The sequence below is a fragment of the Boleophthalmus pectinirostris genome, unplaced genomic scaffold (assembly GCF_026225935.1).
Source record: "Boleophthalmus pectinirostris isolate CB_2022bp ecotype Guang Dong unplaced genomic scaffold, ASM2622593v1 HiC_scaffold_21, whole genome shotgun sequence".
Taxonomy (NCBI): Eukaryota; Metazoa; Chordata; class Actinopteri; order Gobiiformes; family Gobiidae; genus Boleophthalmus; species Boleophthalmus pectinirostris.
In genome coordinates, this window is record NW_026571175.1 from 18666351 (window position 1) to 18687995 (window position 21645).

A 21645-nucleotide genomic window follows, 5' to 3' on the forward strand; every position below is an offset into this window, starting at 1 on the left:
ATACAGAATACAGCAATAAAATTACTTCCAGTTCAACTGAAACAGAACTCTGAATGTACTGTTACACCAAGATGAAAACAAAATAAACTGGGCACTAAATCAGTATTGGACCAGCACTTTAGCTGGTCATCATGAAAACTGCCATACGATAGGCTTATACTCATGTAATGGCAAATCAATAATTCATATTTTTTGTTGCCATCAAGTCCAGTCGGAAGGTCAGGAAAATACCCTCAGCCATATGTGTGATACCAAGCTGTGCTATTCAATAACTATGAATTATTTATACTATTATTTCTATCTGCTATTCCTGTTGTTGGAGTAAAGCTTTTGTCTGCCAACAGTTCTAATTGAAAATGCCCAGTATATTTTTGGGTATGTGTCTATCTATGCAATAGGCCTAAATAATGAATAATGTGGAATTTTTAAATAAAAAAAAACCTAAACAAATTAAAAAAAAACTTTATGGACATTTAAGATTTTTTGTTAGTTAGTTTGTTTTTGTTTGTTTATTTTGTTTGTTTTCCGGTTTACCTTTTTTCCCCTCCAGTACACTGACTTTGTTGTGTAGACTCCACGTTGCTCTGCATGTCTTGGGCAGTGTCAGGGCGGGTGTAGCCTGGCCCTACCCCACACTCGCTCCTGCATGTGTCCTCTTTGTGGCATCATCGAAGCAGCCAGCAGACGGCAGAAGAAAGGAGGAAGTGGAACGACCATCAGCGGCATCTCAGGGAGAGAAAACACCACTGGCTGACAGACACGCGCTCTCAACACACACAAACTCTGCACACAGCTTGTACAGTGGATCTAGAAGTGTCACCGCCTCGGCAGGTTTGTAAAAACGCGCTATGATTCTCTTGTTTTGGGCTAGAGCCACACTTCCCTCGCGCTGAGGGTCTGATTGAGATTGGCTGCAGTTAGCGCTTGTGTCTGTCACACTGCAGCGAGGAAAATACGCAGGTTTCTCTTGGTTTGTGCTTTTTCATACGTAGTGAGTTGACTGAACTGTCTTTAGAAGATCTGGAACGCTCTTTATGTGTGAGCATGTCTATAAAGCATCGCAGTTTACCAGTTCACCAAGTCAGTACAGAGCTTTGGCTGTGACAGACTCAACTGCGGTGGTGATAAAGTACGTTTATTCGCATTGCTGTTTTAAATGGCTTAGTTTGTATCATCCGAGCTGCAGTTTGTTGTTGCACCATCAAACCTACACTGGTTATAATAATCGTCTGCTCCTAGGTGTTTTGGGTGAGGGGCGCTTGCTGTGTGACTGATGCGTAAAGTGGTGCGTTAATGGGTTGGTGTTTTCTTCCGAAGCTAATTATACACGTTTTAGCGGTGCTGTGTCTAACTTTAGCCCAGCTCATTCACACTTCTTGTCCCTACAATTAGAAAAGATGGAAAGAGCTTTTCAGTATATGATCAAATACAAAAATAGTTTGGACCGTAGGCAAAGTGTTCGCTTGTGGCTAACTCGATTTAGCCCGTCTTAACTAGTGGCCAGTAAGCGGTAACTTGAGCATCCTTTTCATGCGCGTGAAGTCTATCGGTTTTTGCTGTCTGTCAGCAATATTGAATGTAGACCACCAAAAGGCCCATTACATTGTTTGCTATGTTCTAATTCTGTGCCATGGTAGTATTGCGACCATGAAACATCTCTAGCCATTTCCCACGCAGCATCCAACCTGTCAAAGCTACTCATAGTTGGGTCAGTACGCTGCTATGGTGTTGAGTCTGTTTTCTTGCTCTTAAACTAAACAGTTTAGTTTAAACAGTTTAAGAGCAATTATAAACCTATCCATTATTTAGCCTCAGAGCACAGGATGCTGCAGACGGTCCACAACCATACCCACTTATTGTACTAAAGTTTTGTAGCCTTATAGTTTTATTCCTCTGGCACAGTGTCGTGTTGATTGTTTCCTTTTGAAACCTTCATATTATAATTTATCTTGATCTTGATTTTGATTGTGTGTTCTTATTCTCCTACTGTTCTTGAACTTTGCAATTCCCCTTTGTGGAGCAAATAAAGATTTATCTTATAGACCATGCAGGTTGTTTTGGCATGATTAATGTCTTTTTTTTAAGTATAACTTGATTTACGTTCCAGGTTTATAGGTTTATGCTCTAGTCCAGAGTGTACTTCGTTAAGTCTGATGTATTTTCCTGTTTGTCCCCTCTTTATCCATTGTGTTAGTCCAGATAAAAAAAAATTGAAAAGCCAAATATTTTCTGAGGTGATGGTATTGTCAAAAACTCTCTGGTACAGTGTAATAGGATCCTGCTTGAGAACACTAGAGTCAAAAGTTTACTGCCCTGACTTGCACTAAACAGTTTGCTGCAGTCTTTTGTCTTAAGTGCTGCGTCCTCATCCAGAGAATCCCATTACTGGAAAGAGATACTGTAGATCTCAGAGTGTTTAGAAGCGGGGAGGGTGCAATTTCTCACCCGCTTCCTCACTTGCCTCCTTTTCTAGTCCGTGGTGTGTATGTGTTTGACACTGCCTGCTGTTTGGCATCCTATCACCTTCGCAAGTGTGACCTTAACACTTATTTTTTCCTGACAGTGCAGTTCATTTACATTGTTTATTTCTTGGTTGGTTTTCACTCATTTCTCACACGCCCTTGTCTACCCTGGGGAAAACAGAGGTATGTAAATTGTTAGTGAGTGCAGCTATCCTTCCATCTTAATGTATAATTTCCTTTTTTTTTTTTTTTTTTTTTTTTCAAAGTCATAATTACCATATGAAAGTATAAAGCTGCACAACTTCAAAGCTTCACATATTGTCCATTTATCCTTGAGGCTTAAGAGTGCACATAAAATACTTGACATGTTAATGTAGTGGCATCAACAGCAGTCTACAGTTTGGGGTTGAATTCATTTCCAGGTTTCTAGTGAGATGTATGTTGCCTTCCATAACTGCTCCCTGTGGAATGGAGTTTAATTAAAACAGCAGGTAGGCAGGAAGGGTGCGATGAAGAGGTGCCACAGAGTCAGACAGTATTAGGAGGGTGAGAAGGAACCTACTGCTCCTGCTGCCATCCCCTGCTCTGGAGCTGTTGCATAAAAAATGTTCAATGCCTTTTTTTTACTGGGATACTATGGCTATACTCCAGCTACCTTCTCCCCTTGCTTCAAGGTAGATTGAAGTATTGGAATTGAACATATTGTTAAGTGTGTGTGAGAGTGAATTATTTATCTGTACAAATATATAATGAGTTTACCCACATGTTGGAATAGGGGAGGTCTTGCTTTCACAACTTCCTTTTACTCTTTATAGCTATCACAATTTATTTTCATTTCCAGGGCATATCATTCAACCCTTCTTAAAGCTACTTGCAGAGCATCCTTGAACATGTTTTCTTTTAAAGTCCAGAGTTCTTGTGTAGCTGGAGCAGCCCCGTCGCTGACCCAGAAAATGATCTGGATCCCTGAGAGCGCTCCTTTCTTTTTGGCACATTCCAGTTGTGAGAGTGAGTAAATACAGTGAGACTGAGGGCTCTGCCAGCCCTCTCAATGTGGGCCTATGTTTGTGGTATTTACCATCTCATAAAGAGCTTCTCAGACCACTGACCCAGCATGGCTTATGGCTTGTCTGCGTGTAAGCTAATGAGTCATGTGTCTGTGTCATTTTTTTGCAAATATCATTGTAATATTGGATAACTTGTGGCAGTGTTACTCTGATGAGTCCTGATGAGCTTAAGCTTGAATTTAGGCTTTGGCCTTGGAGTTAGTACTAGTTTAGTACAAATATTTAACGCTAATACCTAAGTCAGATGTCCTTTCTATTGTGATTTAAAATCACTGATTTACTCCTTGTGGCATGATACTATTGTTGTATCTCACAGACTGTTATCCTAACCTTTCTGGTTTATATTTGCTGCTTGATTGCAAATGTATCCTTTAGCATCTCTGTAACTGATGGCAGCTGTTCTGAGCTGTGCACGTGTACCCTAGATGTATGATTTATTGTGCATGAGTTGCAGGGATGTGCAGATTTTTTATGCTGTCTGCTGCTGTGTCAGTTCTTACTTTTCCACAAAGCTTGTCTGTGTCACTCTCACAGAGGCTCCCTGCTGGTGTGTCAGTATGACCCAGGTGCTATTCTTCAGCACCATGTAATTATAGCCTGTCTTTAGTGTATGTGTGCTGAGGCATGTCCTCATAATCATGTGTCTTTTAGCATGGGTCACTGCTCCATGTCCATGTTGTTTCAGAGGATATTTACCTGTCTGCAGTTCATCAAAGTATGTCTGGCATGGACCATTTCTTCTTACTATATGGCAAATATATGAAAATTAACAATGTGGAAACTTCCAATACTGATGCTACCAGCTCTTCAAATCCAACATCCCTATATTTTCTTTTCTAGCATTAAAGCACTAGAGGTATTTGAGGTGGCCTTATTCCAGTGGACAGCCTAACCAACTGTGTTTTTAGGAGCTAGGGCCCTGAAGACTTCACAGCAGATACCTCTGGGCTTTCTGTGCATTCATAAATGCTGCAAAATCTGCCTCAAGAAAAGTTTTGGAAATCTCTATCAAAACAAATGTAAAAGAAAATCATAATATATAATATATAGTATACGTCATCGAGTGTGTTGTGTTTATATCTGGCATAGACCAATCATAGACATGCCCCATGTGGTCCTCTGTGTCTGAAGCATGAGTTCAGTAATGATGTTGTCAAAATGATCAAGTTTGATGAGAATGGACAGCACTTTCGCATGACTGCACATTACGCAGGTACATTGACAAGTCTGAGCTGTCTTATGTTTTCTGGAAGTCTTCCATTTCACTTAACTACACTACTAAAGTACGAGCTTTTTGGCATGTCTTAGCACACATTGCCTTTTACATTGTTAGAATTTTAACAATATAATATTCTTACTTAAATCTCTGTGGTTAAGCCTTTAAGACACACAACACTATTATTAAGCATCGCATCACTAATAAATAACTTATTATAAACTTCTATGAATTATGTTAACACAGAATTTGTTTGGGTTTTTGCCCCTTCCTAAACTTTTACACCGTACTGCGTGTTCTGTATAGAGAGGTAACACAGAGGTGAAGTTATACATAGTAAAAATGTGCATAATTAATGTGATTAAAGTTAAGATGAACCCATTCTGTCACATCGCTGCCCTCTCAGGTGCACATGGTTGCACTGTGGAGTTTTCCCTTAGTTTTGTACACACTGTGAAAGATGTGGGGCTCTCATAACATTCCAAGGTCAACATTTTTTGCTTTCTGTAGCAGTGGGCTGTAAGCCTTGGTTGGAGGTGTAGGACCTTATGTCAAACCAGCAGAGTCTCTGAATAAATCAAGCCACCGAAGGACGTTTAGAAAGAAGGTAGAGTCACTCCTTCCTCACAACACTATTAACTCTTAGTATTTCTTCTTACAGGTGCAATGATATTTACTTATTTGTGTATCTTTGAGTATTCTCTTTGTTGTGTGGAATTGCATGCCTAACTTTGGATACATTTTATCCAAACATTTATCTTTGTGATGTTGGAACGTAAGTGGTTTCAAACCAGATTTAAACCGAGTCTTAATGAGAGCTTTACCTGTGAGCAAGGGATTTCTACTAGCCTAAGTGGTTTATGTTTACATTTAACAAATATTTGACATCTTGAGATTTTTATTTTTTTTTGCAATAACATTTTTACTACTTCTATTTTATTATCACTCCATGGCTATCGTGGTTTTCAGCAAATTACAGCAAAAAGTACAAGCCAGGCTGTCAGTCACTTGCAACCCAAAAACCATTAGGTGTTCAGAATTAAGGTGTGTTGAGGCTGGTGCCAGAAATATGGTTCCCTTAAAATGATTTAATATCCAATTTCAGACAGATTTATACTTGAGATGTATATGACTTGGGACAAAATCAAAACATGTTGCTCACACCTTTACTCAGAGCATCTCCAAAACTGCAGCTGATCAACCTTTTTACATTGGATAATGCTCTTTTCTTCTCACTTTTTAATTTGAGCTTGACAATATTAATCATTTATATTTCTTATGGTGTTTCTTTATGATGCCCTGTCACTTTGCCTGGTTGTGAACAGATCTCTATGTCAGAGATTGGTTGTCTTACATGTCCTCTTGGTCAGTTCTCCAGCTGTTTCTGAATCACTGTGTTGCTGTTGGCTCCACACCAGCCATAATCACCATCAGAGCGTCACTCTGCCTCTCATCACCTGAAGCACAGTTAAATGAAGCACATCTCTAGACTCTCATAAAAGAAGAGAATGTGTATTTTGTGGCCGTTCAAAATTCTAGCACAGCCTTTAACAGTTTCCATGATAAGTAAAGTTAAAGGAAGCTGCTGTATAGGTGCTTTTGTGCCCTGTAGTTAATGGCACAATTTGTTCAGTTAATTTCCCATCTTATTGCTAATATATCAGCCATGTACAAATTGGTGTATTAAAAGCTTTGTTTGTTTTGAGATTGTAAAATGAGTAATTATAGCAACATATAATCCCATTTGCTCTCTACTTGACCTCATTAACAGAGCACAGTGTAGAATACATGTTGTAACTAATTTGAGACACGCAGGTGACATACATTTTGGAGTTGTTTGTGGGTTTTTATCTGAGTAACTTGATAGTTACAGAGAAGAGAAAAAACTCATAACTTGTATCCAGTTAAATTATTTGCAACCAGTATAGTTAAATGGGCCTGTTAGATTCAGTAGATCAATGCAACACAGTTTCTTTCAGTGATGCTATATAATGCAAAATTGCAAAGTACTGTTTATAGTACACCTAATTATTCTGTGCAATTATTTTGTGACAATCACAATTTAGTAATTATTCAATTAGGTCTATTGATTGACCATAGCAAAGCAACAGTGAAATCCTTAATTCCTTTTTATTCAAATTAAAAACAAAACAAAAGTTTGAATTTTCAGATTCAAATAATCATCATGGCATTACAGGTTTTCCGGTTGCTTTCAGCGAGAGCCATCCCAGTTTAATAAGTGTAAAACTCAATTCAGAGCACTACACATATCAGTCTTGTGTGAGCTAAGTTAGCTTTTTCCATCTTGTATTGTACGGTTTGTTTCATCACTGGTCAAATGGCATATTAGAAAGAGGAACCACCAGCTAATACTGCATTGTATTAGCTATAGTGGTTTTAGAATAAGAGCTTTCCACATGACATAGTTGGCTTTCAAAACTGTTCCATGTTGAAGTATATTTGATTATTCTTGTCCATGTAGCCACAGCTTGGATCAGTATGGTCTCTTATTGGTGTGCTGTGGTGGCAGCATAGCGGGTTTAATGTTGCCTTCGGGGCTTGTTGCTGTGTCTGCTCTTTTGTTGTCTGCAGGGGAAGCTTAACACGGCTTTTATTTGGCTGTGTCTGTTTATGTGTGCATCCAACTTGTCTAGCAGCATTTTCCTTAAGACAGTGCAGCATAAGGGCACAGGAAATACCAAGGCCCTTTTAAAAAATAGACAAACATTTCTATATGTTTTAGATAATGGCAAAGAAATGTAGTTCTGAACAAAGCTTGAGCCACATCCTGTTGATGCCATGTGTAGTTACTTCCTGCCAAAAAGGTCAGCTCTTGATCACCTAATGCTTTCTGAGTAGGTGTAAATGTGTTGAAACATGTTGTGTCCCGTACACTGAATGGAGGGGAGAAAAGGAGGGGACTAGGCTCAGGGTAGATTACGTAATTTCCAGTGACATCGTACCCACAGCAATGAAAACTGTGGCCTTAAGGAATGCCCTCCTCTTGTGTTTTTCTCCAGTCTGGACAGTCTACTGGTGTTTTATAGGCTGCTTCCATGTACAAAAAAAAAAAGACCACAATGAGTGTCTTTGAGTTTGCTGTCTTCATAAAAGTTATACTTCTGTGATTATAACACAATTTCAAGTAAGAAGCTAGTAAAATAAAGGTGAATTAATTTTTACCCTCACTGAATTCTAAAATCTAAAACTGTCAATAGCATAGCATTTTGTTTCTCATTCTCTATATTGTGTATGCTGCCTTGTCTCATGGACTGATGTTCATCTGGCACAAAATGTAAAACCACTTGGTGAGTCCTTGTTGTTGTGACCACTATCACACTATAAAAACATCTTCTATTAACTCACTATAATATTGTAGAATAAATGTTAATACAACTCCTTCGCTTCAACTCTCGAGCTAACACTGGAAAAGTTTATTGATGGTACGGGAAAGTTTATTATCAGTACGGGACCCAGCACCCTCAAGACACTGTGATAGTGTTCCAGTTTAGTGCTGTCCATTCTGGCTATGCTTTTATTGGAGGTAGTATTATACCTCTGATGACGTTAGCCGAGATAAATGGGACTGAGCGGGCAGTAACAAATATAACATACTAGACAGGACTGCTATTCTTAATAATAATACTGAATCTAAAAAGACAAAAATTACAACCAAATAGCTCAAAATGTGACTCCTTTTACATTTTGTCACTACAACAGAACAAGCCCCCACCCATAGCTTTACATAAGAAACATAAAGCAGCCACAAGTGCTCCCCAAATGAGAGGACACATGTACACACACATGCATACACACACATACATGCACATTGCGCATACACATGCACATACACAGTCACCACAGTGTTTGGTGTAGGCTGAGGTGGATTTGGCTGGTGAGTGATCAGTACAACAGTAGGGTGGACAGATAGTTTGGATGAAACATATGGTTTAGAACTGAAACATGGGAGGCTGCTGGTTGTATAAATAGTAAAGGACAGTACTGAGCAGAGTGGGAGGCTGAGGTTTGTAAATGAATGGCTGAAGTAAAGCAGTGGGCACAGAGCATCTGGTGAAGCAGGACAGCATTGTGGTGAAAGGGTGTGGCACATGGGTCAGCTCAGAAGGCAAAAATAAAGTTCACAATAATATGTTTTGCAGTGAAAGGCTGAACAGAAAGTAGGAATGCATGTGGCTGGACTAAGTATTCAACTACTATTCTAAAAATGTGCTTTTAATAGTACTTCTTCAGTATGGCTTAAGGGTTTAATGTTTTTTTATATTTAACTGTTCAGCATAATAATCCTTTGTGAAAATAAAATCCAGTATTTTTTATGTTCTCTCGCATGTTGTGGCTGGGTGCATTGGTGTGCTCCTGATGCTCCTGATAGTCTCTGAGAGTGGCGACTGAGCAAAGAGCATGCGCTGTACTATTTTCCATGGTGCCCAGAGACATGCACCAGTGTTTGTGTGCTGCTTGTGTGCTGTTTGTGTGCTGTATAGTGATGTATGTGCACAGCTGGGGGTCTGCTGAGGGAGGGGACCCAGGACAGCTGCTGGAGCCAGGCCTGTGTGCACTGAGCAGGGACTGACCATCACAGTGACTCTTTTGTTCCCAATCACTAGTGCCAGCCACACTGCCAACATGACTGAAACCTCTCATATGCAACGATGTGGCCTAGCCTGAGCTATGCCTTATATCAGTGTCCATGTGGCAAATATTTATGTGACAAGGATCAAACCAAAATTCTTTATTTTAGTTTAGGGTTTCATATTATGTTTTTAAAAAATTATTATTATTTTTTATTATCGAACCGCAATTAAATTGTTATCAGATTGCAATGATAGGCATGGTCTAAATGTGGCTTGGAGAAGAGTTCAGAATTTAGAGGAACAGAATTGATTCTTTTGTTAAGGCACAAGGTCTCAGTTCATTAGCCCTTTGTAATAAGAAAAATGTCCATGTGCTCTGATCCTATAGCAGTGTTACAAATGCTTTCACTATTTTCTCACAATTTGATAAGTTGTGCTTCAAATCAACGTACCTGGTAGCCAATCAGAGAGCTTGTTGTGCACGGGCAACATGTCCAACATGGGATCACAAATGCTGTGATTGGTTAATCCACAGGGACCTTAATTTTTTGAAAAGAAGAAAAATTACATTTTTTGGAATCACACTCACACCCTGGCCCCTGATGAATGCTGTAATGCCTCAAACACATCAGAACTTCTACAGGACGGCAGCACTGAGCTGAGCAGAATGCAGCTTCACACTGGTTGAACTATAAAACTGTCAAATCTGGATGAGGAGGGTTACATCAAAAAGGCCACATGCAGTAAAAATGCAAATATGCTCTTGAAATGGCACTGTTATTAATGACAATAACATAAATCAATACAGTTATTCATATGTTTTATTGGGAATATTTTTCTTGAACATATACATAAATTATCACTGATATTTTCTCATTGCACTGTTAGTACAAATGAGATTGGATGGATATAAGGGTCAAGATCTGGGCTAATTTCCCATGCAACCTCCATATGTTAATCATCCATAAGCGATCCCCGTCACATCTCCTGTAATGTGACTTGTCCTGTAGAGTGCCTATAACTTCTGTGATGATGATGATAGCCCTGTGCGCTGCTGTATAATTGCACTGGCAGCTGCAGCACAACCCTGTGTGCTATAGGCTTATGTAATCGACATCTGAGTTATGGTTCAATAAGAGCAGTCATCTCAGCAGGTCACCAGAGACGGCTCCATCTCTTTACTTTTATTAAACCTGTCTGCTGCCTGTGTCCACATGAGATTTACCTCCCCGCCATCTCATTCTTCTATACTCGCCCAAGTCTTTAAATAATTAGACTTTGCAAACTTTTTCAGCAAATATCAGCCAACCAAATTCAGTTTTACCTAGACTTAAACAAAACCAAGACTAAACAGGCTTGTTATAAGAATGTGCTTGCTTATTCTAAACCAGGTCTAAACCATAAACCCTAAAACAGCTGCATAACACTACCATTATGTTACCCTTGTGACACTATTCCAAGCAAGCCCCAGCCCTCCATTGCCAGCTCCACCATTTAGCAATGATTTTTTTTTTAACAGCAGCTCAATATGCGTTTTCAGTGTCTTCCGCTGAGCATCACAGTCATTTAGTTCAAGTAGGACACGTAAAAATAGCCCCAAATCAATCCCAAATGTTTCTATCTCGATCTAGGCTAGCACAGGCCAACAGGGGATACTGTGGAATAGCAATCTGAGCTGGGCACTGTGACTGGCACTTTAGATAAGAGTATGTTCATTATAGAAATAAGGCTTGTAACAGCAATTGGGGCTTTGACACAGTTTAAAAGCCATTAAAGAGACAGCAGCAGATTAAGGTTTGTGCAGTTACCATAATAGTATGACCTTTAGATTATTTCATGCGTCGGTGAAGACATAATCCTTTGAGCTAAAGGAAGTTTAGCCAAGTAGAATTCCCATTAAATAATGTACAGTAATGGCTTTACAGTGCTATAATGTAGTCATTGTAATATAACGTTGTTACCAATGATGGTGAAATGTAAAGGATTAACTATTACATTACAGAGGTAGTGGTTGCTACTGAAACGTTTTGCTTGCGCAATTGTGTGTCTAAATGACTGCATGGGATTCCCTGGTGCAGTATTGTTTTCTGAGAATATTTATGGTTGTTTATATTTGTATTCTGAATGAATGAAATGAAAGCATGGCCTTGGTGGCTTCACAATCAGTGGCAGTGGAATTTCCCTGACCCGGGATGCCCCATTCTTCACATCCCATTTAACACACAGCACTTCTACAATGTCTGCTCCTGTCAGTAGTGAGGGGAGATTCTTTACTCCCCTCACTACTTTACAAAGTAAAGGGAATATATCATATAGTGAATACGCCACATCACTGTGCAAAACACATACTTACTACTTTTTTATTAAATTGGTGAAATATGTACATTTTACAGTGATCTCTATTGATTCCACTGAGTGGAAAAAAACTTTATTTCTTCATTATATTTTACCCATAACTGGTGGTTTGAATTGTATAAAACACTTTATTAATGCTCAAAATGTGCATTAGCCTATTTGATGCTAAGTTGTCCTTCACTGCATTTTTCTAATCTGATCCCTGTTGGTGTTTGAGGTGTCTAGTGTAAATTTGGCTTCTCATCACACCTGTCTGTGAGTTTCCCACCCAGTGCACTGGAGCCACATTATCTCCTTTACAAAGACTAATCTGTTTAAACCATAGCCATGTGTTTTGTGAATAACAAGAGCCCATATCTTCCTCTTTTGTTTTGGTCACGCATGCACCTTTTTCCAATCTGTCTGCTCTGCTGGGTAATTTTAGCATTTTGAGGAAGTGGAATTTCAGTCATCATTTGTTTCCAAACTCTGTGGAAGTGAAAAGTGCCTCATGCTGTTTTAATGAATGAGCCTAGTTTTAGAACAAAACTGTGTTCCCTTTGTTCAAAACATTTTTACTGAGATGAGCCAGCTGAGTGATGAGCAGGAAACAGGCCTGTCTTTGCACTGTGATGTAAGAGTATTGATTATTCTCCATCAGTAAATGAGGTTACAGAATGTGGGGACTACATGTGGTCATACGACTTGTTACACAAAACTGCTGTATCACCTGTTTCACTAAGCTGCTTTACTGCACCAGTCTATAGGATTTTTATTTTTCAACATGAATTAAAACCCTGAATGTTGAGTGAGATTTAAAAAATAAAAAATCATAGAATTACAAGCTTTTTTTATTGTCCAATTTATGTTGATTTGATTACACATGTTTTACCTGCTATATAATAAAACACATGCCACATTTTAAATTCAGTTCATATTTCTGACATTTTGAAATGTCTGATTAAAAAAAAAAAAAAAAAAAAGATGAAATGTCTGATTAAAAAAAAAAAGATGAAATGTCTGATTAAAAAAATTTAAATTATTTGATACAATACATTTTCAATCCTTGAAGATTGTGTGGGAAAAGTGTATGAATTCTGAAGTTGAAAAGCTTAAGAGTATTATAGATCCATGGTCATATTTTATTTTTTGTTCAAGGCTTTTTCTTTTCCAACAGTCACAATATTTTTATCAGTACAACTGATGTATATTGGGTGGATCTGCCATGTTTATGAAATGCTCCCACTTGGAAATGAGACTCACAGTTTTGCTGGAGTAGTCAAGGTCACTGTAGGATGGAGGCGTTTTGTGCTTGTGAATGAGGAATGCTACTTCAATAGTGCACTCGGGCTCAAATCACTGCTCGCTATGCATACAGGCAGTCGGACAATGGGTCTATAGACCTGTGTCCATCCCTTTTCCTCATCAGCCAATCAGAAGCCAGCGTTCATCCCCGCTCCCTGTCACATGACCTACCAGAGGTTTTGTGTGGTTCATAGCATTGCCTTTGTTCTTCCCTCACACACTCTTATTTTGTGAAGTGGGGAACTTTGGTGGGATGTGCTGCTCCTTGAAGCATTACCCAGGACTCTCAGATCATTGTTGTGTCAGTGATCAGTCAGTATAGGGCAAGTCCAGTCAAAATTATATTCCATTCATCACCCACGTGTTACTTTTGAAGAAGTTAATGGGACATGGCAATGATTCTTTTGAATTTATTATGTGCTGAATAATGCAGAGTTGGTTTAACCATTAATATCCCTTAATTGAATGGGATTGAACTGGCCCGATTGATCATGAGCCATAATTTTAACAGAAAATGTAAGTAATTCTTTCACTATAACCTCAGTAACATCACATTGGCCTCATTAAGGCCTTATTAATAGTGTGGTGGCTATATAAAATGTATTCATGTGAATAATCCACTGTGTTGTCTTTGGCCCTCTGCGTCAGATGTGTTTCAACATGTGACCCACAGTGAAAAAGATTTGGACACCCCTGCGCTAATTCATCCGTTTATTGTAACAATTTGCTGCATTTTTCATTCACTCTACAACCAAACTTGTGGTGGCAAGTTACTAATTCATAGAAAACATAGCTGCCAATATGCCCAAAATCACAAAAATTTATTTTAAAGATTCAAACATGGCAACAGCGATGTTTCTATTGTGTGGTTCAAACCAGCCGTCCCCACTATAAGATGACCACTCTATAAATCACTGTTGCCCCTAAGCATAAAATAGAACAAAACTAGATGGAATGGAAAAGAAGAGATTGAAATAGAACAGAAGTGTATATGGAGGAATGAAATGTTATACCACTGACCTTCCAGTTGAAGGGCTACAGCTCATTGCATCATTATTATCCTCTTTGTATTTTTGAAACATTCCAAAGTCAACAGCATTACTGAAGCTAGTAAGTAATACTGGAAAACACAGATAAAGCCTTTAAGAACCATTCATTTGCATGTTCCCTCTTCATAATTTCACTGCTGTTTCTTTGTTTCAGAAACCAGACTGCTTCTTCATGTTCCTGGCTAAGTTGGTTATAGTGTAACAACATTACAGCATTAGATCCATGGGCCTGCAGCCAGAGCAGCTCCTGTGGTGGGGGCCTCTGGGGACTCTAGTGGCATAGCTGACATTTTTATCTCCGCAGCGCACATTTATTTATCAACTCTCTCTCTCTGTCTTTGGTTTAGGTAATTTAGGGTTATGGTCATTATTATCCCTGGAATCTAGACCAAGGCTATTAAACCCTTCTGCTGCTTATCACAGACAATGATCAGGACACTTCTACTGCACTATTTTTTACAGAAACAATGAAGTTAAAGTACTTCAATGATCATAACTGGCTCCTTGTATGAAGTGGTATTATTTCAACTTGATGCTTTGTGAATTTATAAATGTTTCTTTGTCCAAAAAAAAAAGGTCTGGCTGGTAGGCCTATCTGTATGAAGTTTGCACAGTCTCCTCATGCTTATTTGGTACCATAGGTTGTCATAGGTCAGCCTAAAACAAGCAGAATAGGGTCATCTTTAATTTGGTATCACTTGTATAAAGCTTGGTAAAGCCTATATTATGCAAAATTTGACTCTGTGAGTTTTAGGCATCTTAGAATGTTGTCATTTCATAAAAAATATACCTTGCTGGGGTTGTTTTGTTTCATTCACACATGTTTAAGTAACCCTTAATAGTCTGTCTACATCTTCAAATCTCAAAATGTGATGTCATGAAGCAAAAGTTAATAGCTACCATTTTACCTTTTGTTTAGAGGAGTGCCAATGAGTTGAAATTATCCAAATGATTATAGCGAAGGTATATGGACAGTTGAGCACTTCCCATATTACTACATGACATCACAAGGTGGAACTGTGTTTTCAGTTTGAGAGAAGAACTCTAAAATATACAGTTATATGCAGGGTTTGTGTGTCAAACATGTGTGAAGGAAAGAAATGAGGAAACTACATTATAACATATATATCATGATGTTGGCTCTTTAACCAAGCCTCCAGCTGCTCCTAACAGTTTACCTCAGCAGGATTGATAAGTTTGGATCAAATGCCAAGGACAAATCTCCATACAGGACAGTTAATAGCTACTTGCTTACAGGATGTTCATAACACATCTTACTGCTTTTATTACTGCTTACTCGACTGTGTGGCTAATGCTTCCTGCTAGACCTATAAAAACAGCATAAATTATTTGCATAACTCATATCTATCTGTTTTTCCCAAGATGTCCATGGACAGGAGTAGGAGTTGACCCGCTTTGAGCTGAGGAGCCTAAGAGCAGAAGGTCACTCTCTCCCAGTGAGTCAGAGAAACCTAAGGGTTTCTGTTTTTGCACTTGTTTTTTCCTTCCTGTAAAAAGCTGCCAGGGTAAACACCTAATTGTCCTCCGCTTTCCTTTTTTGAGCTCTCAGCAGCGACCTTGATGCTGAGTGATATGCTGTTATGCAATGAAAAAAGCATGGAGTGTTATTTTTAAAACCAGTGAAATCTGCGTTGGACGGAATGCTGTCCATTGTATTTTAGCTGGACAGCCAATGGAGAAAAGTGTAATAATTACTTTTGCATAACACCCTCGAACAAGCGAGCGGTAAGTGCATCCTATTTTAGCAGCACATTCAAATATATCCGCTGTTATTAGGTAGAATTTAGATTTTGTTAGCACTGACTCATTGCAGGTTTTATGGGTCAAAATGAAATGCCAAAAACATTAGAATGTATGCTTCATCATGCCTTGTAGCTAGAAAAATGTAGGGAACTGTAAAGCACAATAGTCAGGTTGAATTAGGTTTCGCAATATATTCTTTAAATCTTTGTATTGTCTTTAGGAGGTAACTGAATCTATTAACACATCACTCTGATTGGTTAATATTCTGGTTGCTCAAAGCTTGAATGAGGCTTACCAAAGGAAGAGGAGTGAGGAGAGATTTTTTTTTTTTTCATTACATGACAATACATGAAGAATTTTAAATCTAAAAGACAGCTTACATTCACGCTGGGCAGTGGTTCACACAATCATGCATGATTATAAGTTTTTCAGAGAAAAGATCAGGCTCTGTGTAATATAATTGCTAGCTAAGAGGTCAATGCTACATGCCAAATGTTTGGAAAAAGTTAATTAATGAAATTTTATGAAAGTGGGAAAATCTGGCCGGTTCACAGTAGAGCTTCTCAGCTATTACTCTGTGTTTTTTGTTGGCAGAGTTTGATTGTAGATGCAGCAAAAGATGGACTCACTCTCCGCAGCTCATCTTTGGTCGTGCAATGGTTCTAAGTAAAAAAAAAATCTGTCTTAATGTTAAACATACGACTCAGGTTTTTGACCTCCAACTCAACTATTTTCCCCACCATCAGAAATCTTTCATGGCAGACAATCATAACAATAAACATTTCACCTTTTATTTTTATATTGTGCAGAATGAATTTGCTATTGGAGTTCAGTTGGGAGTGATGAAGGGTTTTCCATTGCAAAACAGGACATGCTCTTTGATCAAGGTCCGCATAGTTGCTTTTGAAATGTTAAATGTTTAACATTTAAATGTATTCTAAAATTGGTTATAGCTCTTTTTAAATGAATGGATACTGCTCCATACCTATAACACATAGGCTGCATGTTGTCTTTTTAAGCCTCTCCAGGTTGAGTCACAAAGGCATGAGTGAGTACAAGGATATATTTATTCTCACTCTTTGACATTACTGCAGTTAGCGGAGCTTCTAAACACACACAGGTTTAGTCAGAGCCCTGTATACTTATACTTCATGTCATTTTTACTCAGCCCACTCAGGAAATGGAACTTCTGTGTGTTGTATTAGTAATGCACATAGCTACACAGGATAATGTTGTGCACTGTACTTTTATAGACCTTACTATGGAAACAGTGCAGCACCCAAGGGAGAGTCTTGCAGGCTGCATTCACAATAACTTCTGACTTCTCATATGTTAACGTTTGCCAGTGCTGTTTATTTCAATGTAATGGTGAGATAATGCAAATTTATTTCATTTTATTACATTTATTTTGCTTTTAATAGAGAATATTTACTATATATACTGAAGAATATAGCCTTAGACTATATTCTGTATATTTTTAGTACTTATTCATCGGTTTCATCTCCAAAGTAGTAAATACCAAATTCTATATTCTCTGCTGCAGCTCTAGTTCTGGAGCTTATTACATCTGTCCCATTATGATTACACTGATTCCTGCCTTACACTGCCTCTGCCCCAGCGCCTCTTCTGGGATTGGACATGTTCTGCAGCTAATGGCCTTGTTGTACTGACTGTCATTCATCCTCATGTGGACATTTTTACTCAGTGTGACTGTTACTGCATGAGGCAGAGAAACATAATGATTTGGGAAGAACCTATCTGTTTGAAAATATGCTCTACAAGTTTGCATTTCGGATTTGATACTCAATGTAACACATTTATGAATCATCTCACTCCAGGTAGTAACACAGGCCAGGGTCAGAGCAGACTCATAATTCAGAATTCACAACAGTAATGACACCCATTTTGATAATTTGCCATGTTCATTTATGGCTAAAAGGATTTCATTTTGTAACATGTTTGTTACCTAATTATAGTTTAACAGTGCAACTGAAAGCCAATATTATTTCATAAAAAATACTTTTATCTGTGTCAACTTGTCGCTATCGTTGCCTATAGTTGAACTAGTTTGTTCACTAGGTGGCGCAGGCTGGCGCCACCTAGTTCCTCCTTTCAATTTCATTTCTCTCCAGTGACTAGGTCAGGAATCAGAATAGACTAGACGGTTTGAAAGAACCCTCAAAGTGCGAGTCTGGGCACCAGCCAAACAGCGATTCCCGAGATCGAGAACTTAAAGCCGGAACAAAGAGAATGTTTGGTGAATTTTATTAAGAGGAAAGGCATTATTGCCCTTTTTTCTATGGGATTAGGGAAAAGCTTAATATATCAGTTAGCCCCGTTAGCAGCACATTACATATGCCACGACCAAATAGCAGTGATTGGTTAAATTTAAAAAAGTACCTGCCTATCGTCAAAATCCTACAACAAATCCTAATGCTGCGAAGTCAGACGGTTTCCACAAGTGAAACTGGCTGATGAATCGAACTAGTTGAAGAGTAGCAGCAGAGAATGAATTTGGAATGGTTGGATTATACATGTTTGAAGAAAAGGTCCCCCATAAATTGAATGCTTGTTTCAATATTCCATTGCAAGACTTTTTTTTTTATTTTTACTGATGTATGAATAAGTTATTTGTAGACCACTAAAGTATAACAAAATATGAGTTATCTGACAAACTGGACAAGTAATCAATAGTGAAAAAAGTAGATTACCCATTACCAGAGAAGCATTTATGATACTGTTCAGAATTCTGATCTTGTTATTATCATCTTTAAAATGGTTTTGTGGTCATTTGCAAGAGACTTATGTGTTTTTCATGCACAGCCCCGTCAGACGTGGATATCCTGGATGTTTGCTCATCCTGCTCACAGCTGACCTATGTCTGGGTGGAGTCCACATCTGTTGTCCCATTTACACACATGTGTTGACTGACGTTATAAAGTTTATTTCTGCCAAGATTTTGACTTTGAATTCATTAGCAATTTTGGCAGTGTTCGGTAGACAAGTCGATGTTGGCATATTTGTTGTACTTTCAAGTTGAATCATAGCATGGTAAAGCTAAACTGGGAAAGTTATTACATTTTGGCAGAAGTACATTTTAATCATACTGGTTTTTGGTTCTAAACTTGGTGACAGACCTCTTTTAGTGCAAACTTTCAATGTCTGTAGTCCATCTTTGGGTCATAGGCGGTGTGCATCTTGTATGTATGGTTTAGTATATAATATGGGAAATCAAAACTCCTAAGACAAAGAATATTACAAATGTTTTAAATGTCATATAAGAACTTAATTAAAGTGACAAATTTTGACTTTTGTTTTCTTTTGCAGGACTCTGCCCAAATCTTGTGCTCCACAAAGTGCACTACTTTTTGGTAAGTCACTCTAACCTTGTCTCATTCATTAATTTTAAGTTGGACTTGATTCTTTTCTTGCTTTCATCTGGTCTTTATATATTGGCGCTTTTTACTGTGAGACTTGTTTCCTCTTTTCTGAAGAACGCCTACTTCCTTCTTCCTCTCTCTCTTTTTGAGCCTCTTCTGTTCAAGGCGACCAGTACATAGACTGCTATATAGCTACCTATGTAACCTTTTGTACCACCTTTGTCTTTTATTTGAAATCTACATAATTTCTTAATAATAGAATCACATAGCTTATCATTAGTTTACATTTACTGGATTTCTTTGCTCAAAACAATCAGGTAAGTGTTATATATTTGTAGTATTTTTACTTGCACAGACCTTTACATCCTGTGTAGGCCTCTGGGTGCGGCCCTGTGTACTCTCTTGCCCTCACTACTTTGTAATCTAGTGCATCTTTGCAAGGCCAGAAAATAGTAGTTTGGACTATTGAAAATGCCTGTTGGCTGATCTGGGATGACACTTGTTTTCCTGCAACCAAAACATCCAAGTTATATATCTTTCCAAACTGTAGCAGCTTGTGGCCTTATGAGTTTGAGGCAGTGGAAATGTGGTATCAGTATTTTATAACTTTGGAACGGATAAAGATTCTTAGCCTTGCACTGGAAAGTAATTATCTAGCTGAGGATTCTACACGTTAGATTAGTGGTTCTTGTCACTGTCTATTTAGTGTTTTCCTGTGGGTGAGTGTGTCCTTGTGTTTCGCCGACAGTGTTTTGATGATTGCTTTTCTCTTACAGAATGCTGTCCAGGTCTCTCTAATTGTTTCTGACTCACTTGTTTGCCTCAAAATTGATGCTCTGCTCAGCTCCTAACACGCTATTTAGACTTCTACCCTCCTGAACTCTTTGTGTCGGCGTATTTAAAAATACTCTCTAATACTATAGTACATGCAGTTAAACATGAGGTGGGGATTGCGGTCTGCTACAGTGTTGGCTCTCGCTTGGTGCAGCATCTAACTTTTTAACAGGATATCCTGGCTGTAAGTACAACCTGAACAAGAGTGATACACATGTAGGTAACTGGAAAACTTGCAATAGAGTATCGTTAGCCTAATAGCATAGTTGCCTAAGTCATATTTGAATGTTTTCGGAAAACAAGAACAAATAAATTTTTTAGCAAGCACTTTGGTATTTTTTAGTGATATTGTACAGAAATGACTAAGACAGACAGTGATTTTAGACTCTAACAAGCATTCTGGCTGAGGACATAGGCAATAAGGCAGGGTGATGCAGCAGTGGTAGGAGAGTAAAGTTAGACAGATTACAATTTGGCCAAAAAAAATTAATTAGGGTAATTAGGGTAATTGTTAACAACAATCTGTTAATATCTGACATCAAAAATATAATGTGGGTTTTGTTAGAAAATTATATAAAACAATTTTGATGAGGGACAGGGACAGACTTGCACATTTCAGATGGGTTTCTCCACCTGTCTATCTTCCTTTGAAACTCAGCCAGACTAACGTCCATATGCAGTTTATAATGGGAAAAGCATAGTCTCCACTGGCCAGGCTATTTCTATACCATGTAGCTGTTGTGTGACTTTTGTTTGCATCTCGTATTATCCTTTTGTTTGTTTTTTTGTTTTTTTATTCTAACAAAAGCTATGTTTATTTTATGGGACAGGTCTTCCATCTTCCATCAACATTTTGCTAGACTAACATCTGCATGTAAACATGTACAGTGTATACTGGCAGAAGCATTGGTCTCCACTGGCCAGGTTATTTCTATAGTACCATAGCTGTTGTGTGACTTTTGCTTGCATCTCGTATTATCCTGGTAAAATGTCCCCGAAGCTAGCTCCTCTCCTCTAGGGTGTAATGTGATCCTGTGTGTAGGTGTGTGAAGGAGGCAGCCATAACTCTGCCCCTTCACCATGACGATGGCTTTTGTTTCAGCTCTCAGATAAGAATTACTGAACTTAATACACATGAGCCCCTGTGGTGGCAGTCTTATTGTAGAAGCTTCAGATGAGGAGGTGAAGGGGGCTTTGCTTTTGAAATCCATACAACAGGGTGGTGAATAGATACAGTTACATGCACACATTTCTTTGTGTAATGAGGCTGGATGGGGTACATGCTGCAGGCATATAAACACACAGAGGCACTTTAATGTGAACTAAGAGGATTCATTTTACACTCAAAAGACCTACACCGTGTCAGGGATTTAATTTTCCACTTCAATGAAAAAACATTTGAAAACCAGGAAATTGCACTTATTGTTTGTTTGCTCATTGCCCATTGACAATTTTCTAAAAAATATTACTGATGTTACATGGTTACAAGCCAAACTATTCTTTTCACTTTGGGACTACTAGTTCAAAGAAAAATGCTTTTATAACTTCTAAAAATATATATGATTTTTTCCATTGCTGTGCAGCCTATATCAATTGACCTAATGATGGATAATTTTTAATGCACATTCCACCTCTGCGGTGA

General features: G+C 38.3%; 1 protein-coding gene across 3 annotated transcripts in view; it reads left to right on the forward strand.

Annotated features, from left to right (window-relative positions):
* Positions 1-700: 700 nt before the first annotated feature.
* elmo1 (engulfment and cell motility 1 (ced-12 homolog, C. elegans)) overlaps positions 701-21645 on the forward strand; it is an 80158-nt gene continuing 59213 nt past the window's right edge. The window contains exons 1-3 of one of the 3 annotated variants that reach the window (XM_055157043.1): positions 714-831; positions 15409-15482; positions 19117-19160. The gene's annotated coding sequence lies outside the window, so the exon portion shown is untranslated. Of the gene's footprint in view, positions 832-15408; positions 15483-19116; positions 19161-19324; positions 19487-21645 lie in introns of those variants that run through there. The other 2 variants (XM_055157042.1, XM_020932646.2) reach the window with 2 other exon arrangements.